The sequence below is a fragment of the Morone saxatilis genome, unplaced genomic scaffold (genome assembly GCF_004916995.1).
Source record: "Morone saxatilis isolate NCDOM2014 unplaced genomic scaffold, NCSU_SB_2.0 Contig1, whole genome shotgun sequence".
Taxonomy (NCBI): Eukaryota; Metazoa; Chordata; class Actinopteri; family Moronidae; genus Morone; species Morone saxatilis.
In genome coordinates this window covers 18,336,428-18,343,073 of record NW_023339651.1, presented here as the reverse complement: position 1 = coordinate 18,343,073, position 6,646 = coordinate 18,336,428, and positions in this window count along the sequence as shown.

The following is a 6,646-nucleotide window of genomic DNA, read 5'->3' as shown; positions in this document are numbered from 1 at the left end:
ACACTAGCATTTCCAGGTTGTTTTGCAGAGACCTGTGCCCTCAGAGAAACACCTGAACACTAGAGAAAAATGCCTACATTTCTTATTTTTTGCCTCTTTTCAGTTGGCAAACATAATTTTGTATCATAACTAACATCTAGTAAGGAGGCAGAGACAGACACAGCTCAACTGACCCAATCATTATTTTATACTCAAACTCATTGTTTACTTTTGGCGAGAAGACATGACCACAGCACATTTCTGAACATGTGAAAAACAAGCTGGTGTTTGGAACAGTCTGTTGGAACTACTGACCACTTTCCTAACCAGTCCTTGGTGAGCAGTATGATGATCTTAGGTCGAGGATCAGACTCCAACAGGAAATGGGGGATTGTGGCACATGTTGTCAAAGTTTTTAAGCTGACTCTATCCTAATTATTATGACTATAATTATTGCACACTAAAGTTTTAGCACATCCTCTAGAGTGTGCCATCAACATAAATACAGTGTCTTCCTAACTTTACTGCCACACAGCCCCCTGCCTCACTGGGGAGCTTAAGTCATCGTTTTGCCAAAGCTCAATTTTCCCTGTACACACTAAGATTTATACACTCTGGAGGCCGAGAAAACTGAGAAAAATGCTGTTGTAGTCTGGACGAAAGGGCTGAAACCCTTCCCCTGAGAGAAAAAGATGTGTTTACAAATTTAACCGACTTAGTGTGGACATACTTTCCAGCTGAAACCATCCAAAGCATTACATTACATTAAAGAGCAATACATTCAAAAAGTGCTTTCAACCTCCAGAGGATCCAGAGCAAGAGGTCATCAAAGATTTGGTGCATCCCTCCCAGAGAGACAACTAAGAGTGCGTTTAGTTCTACTGTACCAGTGCTTTACTGCACAAGGATGGATGGTCTTTGAACCATAAACATAATCTTTCCTAACCTTCACCAAGTAGTTGCCTTAATTTAACCAGACTTTGACCATAGAGCTGGCAGATTAGGAAACATCTTTTGTAATATGCGTCATTTTGGAAGGCAATGACTGACTTTGTGAGGCAACTGGACTCACAAGATCAAGTGAGAATACATCTTGCTGGGCTTCAATCTATGCGTTTGTGGACAAACTACCGTGGCACAGAACCAGTCAGCATCCTTTGAGGAAGTACTGGCAGGTACAGGGGTGGGCGTCAGTGAGAAGCGATTGCTTGTTGTGATAACAATGGCAGTTCCCATAGAGGTTAGCGTGGATGCTGTTAGCATCAGTTCGGTTATAACTGGAGAGGATTTCTTCACTAAAGAAGAGCAAAGAACAACACTGAAGGATTTTCTCCTTGGAAACTTTTCTCTCTTCTCCCGACTGACTTTGGTAAGAGTTTTACTACGTTATATGGTTCGTTGATCTGATTGGTTGAAGTTGTGTGTAGCAGCAGATGATGTATGAACTGTTCTAGGTTAAAGCATAAGGTGGGTTTGTAAGAATATGGTCAGCAGTACCCACCAAGAAAACAACAATGAGGCATTAACTACCTTTGCCAAAGTGGTCTGGACACAGCACCCATCACTGTGAAAGAAAATGAAAGTTTGTGACATAAAAGTTTGAGTGAGTTGGTAGTTTTGTTGCTCATATGACTCAGTGTCCTGAATGCTACTGTATGTGTACTGCATGTGCTTCTATTGTACTCCTGTATAACAGCGTGTGATTTCATACAGCGCAGAGCCCTCCGGGGAAGCTCTCCTCTTCTCTATCCAAGAGCCTACTCAGACCCTCACCAGGGAATATTCACATAACTTTTGGAATCCAGCCAGCTCCACAATCACTATTCAGCCCTCTGGCTCACGGAAAACTTCTGGAATATTTGTGCCCACTCTGTGGAGCACTCATTGCTTTTAATGTGCCAACAACTCACTAATTCACACTGTTTTTTCTCAAGAACTTATCTCCGCTTATTTTTAGACATGCTAATGGCATGGCTCCAGGGAGGGCAATGTCATCAGATGGTCCACCACTTTGGTCTGGACTGAAATATTTCAACAACTATTGGATGGATTGCCATCCATGCCATTTGTACAAACATGCATGGCCCCCAGAGGATTAATCCTACTGACTTTGGTGATCCCCTGACCAGCAGGTCAAAGTTTCAACGTATTAAGTGAAAAGACATCTACTAGACTAATGACATTAGATGTATTCTAATTATAGAAAGCTCATTCAATATACGTACTTTTCACTTTAATTTCGCCGTAGAATATGGAATCACGATACATCCAAAATGGACAACAACAGGAGGACATTTATGGGATCAGGTTGGGAACAGAAATCAACTTTTACATATTTCTTCATTTAAAATGAATGAATACTTGTTTGAAACCAGAATGTGAATATTAGGAGTTCATAAAATATTTTATGAGAACATAAAAAACATAAATATCTATTTTTTCTACTTGTTACCAGTGGCAGGAAGGTCTGTGTTTTCAAAAACTCCTCTGGTGTGTGATCTCTTAAATATGCCTGAGCAGTCCAATCAATAGGTGAGCTTCATGGGGTTGCCAGATCAGAGAGGTGGCCTGTGCAGGGTTGCCAGAGTCAGGGATTTGATGTCCTTTTCATGAGGCTAAAAGTGCTGAGCTGCACATTTGCCTCTCCAAAACCCTGCCTGGCAACGACCAATGGGCTTATCAGATTTCACACACATGAATGCACACACACACTCCCATGCTCCATCACACCCTCTTCCCTCTGCTCTGCTCACTTCTTGTGTGAGTGTGTGTGTAGTAGGTAACAAACTTTCAGTGTTTTGCCTCAAAGTCCCACAGTGCAACCTGTCTCTATTACAGTGTTCTGTCAGTTTGCGCGCACACACACACACACACACACACACACTCACACTCACACACAGAGCAGCCATAGCGATGAGGCCAGGTTAGCAATCATCTTAATTCCTAATTGTCAGTGAATAATCTATGCAAATGAGGGTTAATGGTAACCTAGTGGAGGCATTTGGGGTAGAGTGGGGGGTGCAACAGCTCTGTCAATTAACATCAATATTTGTCTTCATCTCCTGATTCAATTTACACCTTGTTCTCATGTTAATGGCCACAATTAACGCTAATTAGGAGGAGAGGACAAGGAGGAGCAGAGGCACGCTTGATTAAGGTGGTACGTGTGTAAATATCTACCATCCGTGTAAGTGCGTATGTGTGTATTTGACACTCTAGACAATAAACTAATAATAATCCAATGAGTAAAATGTGTCAAAGACTAATTAACATTTTCATCAAAAGATTAAATGAATGTATAGATAGATGTATATGTGCTCACAAACAGCTGTTGGTCACTCTCATCCACCCACAAACACACACACACACAGCCAGACGGCCCCTGGTCCGTCCTGTCAGTCAGCCGAGTGAATCCAGGGGTAAACACTGAGGGTAATTACCCACCGCCTCCCTTCAGCGCTGCTACAAAAGCACTCGAGACGCCAACCAGAAGTGTGTAACCTTAAACAAATGACAGCAGGGTCCTCCACAGATGCATCAGGGTCGTGACCTGTGACCCCGCAACCCCTTTCTCTACTGTACGCTGTCATATCACTGCCCCACTAACAAGCTGGCTTGTCTGGATAACCTTTAACTGCGGAGCCGACTGGCTTCTCAGAGACCTTTAGCTAACACGATACCTGGAACCTTGAGTGTGTCAAACTGTGACCCCCCTCCTTCATCCTCCTCTCTGAGCGCCACCTCTCCTCTCACTTGTTTTTCCTCGATTCTACTGTACTTTTATTTTTTTTATTAATTTCTCATTTTGTTCCTCTCTGTCACAGCATCTCTCTTTTTGTGCTCACAGACAATTTTTCTAACCTTTACTTAAGTCCACAAGGTTTATGCTCTGTTCCGGCAACATCTCATGGCACCTGCTCATCATTGATAATAAAGTGGAACAAACAACCACGCAGAGATTCATTAGGATGGCACATTAAATAAGAGTATGAAATAAAGTACAGATTACAGCATGATGAGGCACAAAGCAGATAGTGTCTAACATGTAGTGTAAAATAAAACTAGGAAAATTAGAAAATGAGAGATAGGATAAAATGAATTCACACTTGACATTTACTGTCATTTTACTGTGTGAAATACAAATGTGCACAGTGCAAGGGCCAGGTTATGCTTAAAAAGTTTGTACGATGTATTGTCCAACCACGTTGGTTGTTTTATTATTCTTATTCACTGACGTATTTTAAATTGTAGAACAAAAACAAAACAACAAAAATGTTTTTCAACCTTTAAAAAGTGTTTTCTCCTTAACAATTTCTTCAACTATAAGCAGGGTTAGCGTTAGAGTATCACACTTGCATAGCTACCATGTGAGTGCAAACATGGGGGAGCGAGGTAAATTTACAGGGTGTGAGGACGAGTGGGAGCTGATGTTGTCAGATACAGAAAGGGTGGTGGTGGACATGACGGGAGTTCAGAGGCTGGCTATTGTCATTGCAATGTTTTTCTCCTCTTTGGCCGTCCCCACCAGACGGAAGCGTCGTAAATAAGAGCTGAATGATGGGGGATTTATGAGACACAAATCTCAGTAGCAGCTTATCATTTCACCGAGTCTGTCACTGTAACTCTCAGCAGAGAGAGAGAGACACAGAGAGAAAGGGAAAGAGAGAGAGTTGTTTTTCTCTTTTACGATTTTTTTCATTCAACTTTTTAAAGATGTGACCTTTTTTTAGGTTTTATTGTTAATGACTGGTACCTGTGAGTTGTTTGCAGCTTTGGCAGTGTTGTTTTTTGTGTTATAACAATGAGACCAATAAATCTAACTTAATAGAAAGTAAGACGGAGCACAAGTAAACTTTCAGCACTGTCTGACTCGCAGCGTATTAGAATTCATTGCAGACTGAGCCCCGTAATCCTAACTTTCATATCATTAGTTGTCTGCTGTTTATAAGGGAGCCACTTCAAGGTCAAATGTATATTTCCTCATCCAGCAGTGCGGGAATAAAGACAGAAGAGTCGACGAGGAGGAAGGGAGGAAAAGACAATGGGGACAGGAAAATGGAGGATGAAAGTGAAGAAGAAAAAAGACGGGAGAAGAGAAGGAGGGATGAAGAGAGAAGAGAAACAAAGGCCTCTGCTCCGTCCAATTACATTGTTCTTGTTTTATAAATTGGGACCGGGGTGAGAAAAGCTAATGAGAGGCAGCACACACTGTCTGATGGAGACGTGTGTGCGTGTGTGCAAATGTGTTTGTGTGCGAGCGTGTTTAAAACAGGTGAAAGAATGACATTAGCAATTCAGCTCTAACTTTGAGAGATGTAAAACATGTTCTGTGTGAACTCGGCCTCAGAACAGATGGGCTTATCAAGGCTTAGGAGAGATGTGTAGGAGCAAGGGAGTGGACGGAAGAGGTGGAGACAGACAGGAAGACAGTAAGACAGAGAACACAAAGAGTACTCTCCTTTATTAGCATGACATACCAGTCAACTATTCACTATCAGCACAGAAGGTTTATACTGAGTACACTGTATCTGCAACAGATTCAGTGATTACATAACTCATTTGTTTTCCAACAATATCCTTTGAGTATGATCAGTGGTTTTTATGGTTCTGTTTAGGCTAATGAGGTTCTGTATAGGACTTTTATACTAGAGCACCCAGACCAAAACAAATGAGCGAGCACTATGGCCCACCAGACTCCACTCACAAAATCACTAATTTTACCTCCCAGAGGTTAAAACACACTTCATTCAAACTAGGGCTGCACAATTATTTGAAATATTATCAAAATCGCAAGATGGCCAAGTGTAATATGCAAATCACAGAAGCAATATGTAAATCACAAGAGCTGTAATGTTTTGATAAAGGTAAAATGTAAAAATGGTCAACTGTGCGACAAACAGCATTATAATGAAGTACAGGTACCCTGGCCTACAAGATTTAAGAAAACATGTTTGTGGGGTTCAGACCCCCAAACATCTTAAATAATCATGATTTTAAAAGATTTTTTTTTAAGGAAAATTCAATTTGTGATGCAAATATGAGCATTCTCATATAATCATGAATTGAAATCGAAATATGTGTCAAAATAATGTCAATATGATGTATTTACCATATGATGTGGCCCTAATACAAACTTGACATAAACTACATTAAACTCACCAAAACGGTCTTTGTTAGTCAGTTTGAGTCGCTGTACTCAAAGCCAACAGGTTCTATCTATCTACATATATACACATATACACAAATGAACAGGCCTACATACTAATATGTATATATACATACATACACGTATATAAAGAGGGAGAGATTGTGATGAGAATACTGTGAATGTGTGCATGGATCCACCTCCTGCACATTTTTGTCGATCAAATGTTTCCTCCTTTGTCTGTTGCTACTATTTTCCAAGACAGTGCCCTTTCTCTGAAGTACTAGCCTCATGTTTGTTTGTTTTTTTATTTATTTATTTTGCTTTCTCCCTTTAATTTCTTTCTTAATCTCTCTGCTGCTGCATCCCTCTTCCTCTGTTGTATCTCTCGGCTGCTGCTGAACTCATTAGCTTCATTTCTGTCTTGAAGAGGATCAGCAAAGACGCCGCCGGTTCAAGCAAATTACAAAGTGGATACAACCGTACAGTAGTGCAGCAGCGAACTGTGTGTGTGTGTGTGTG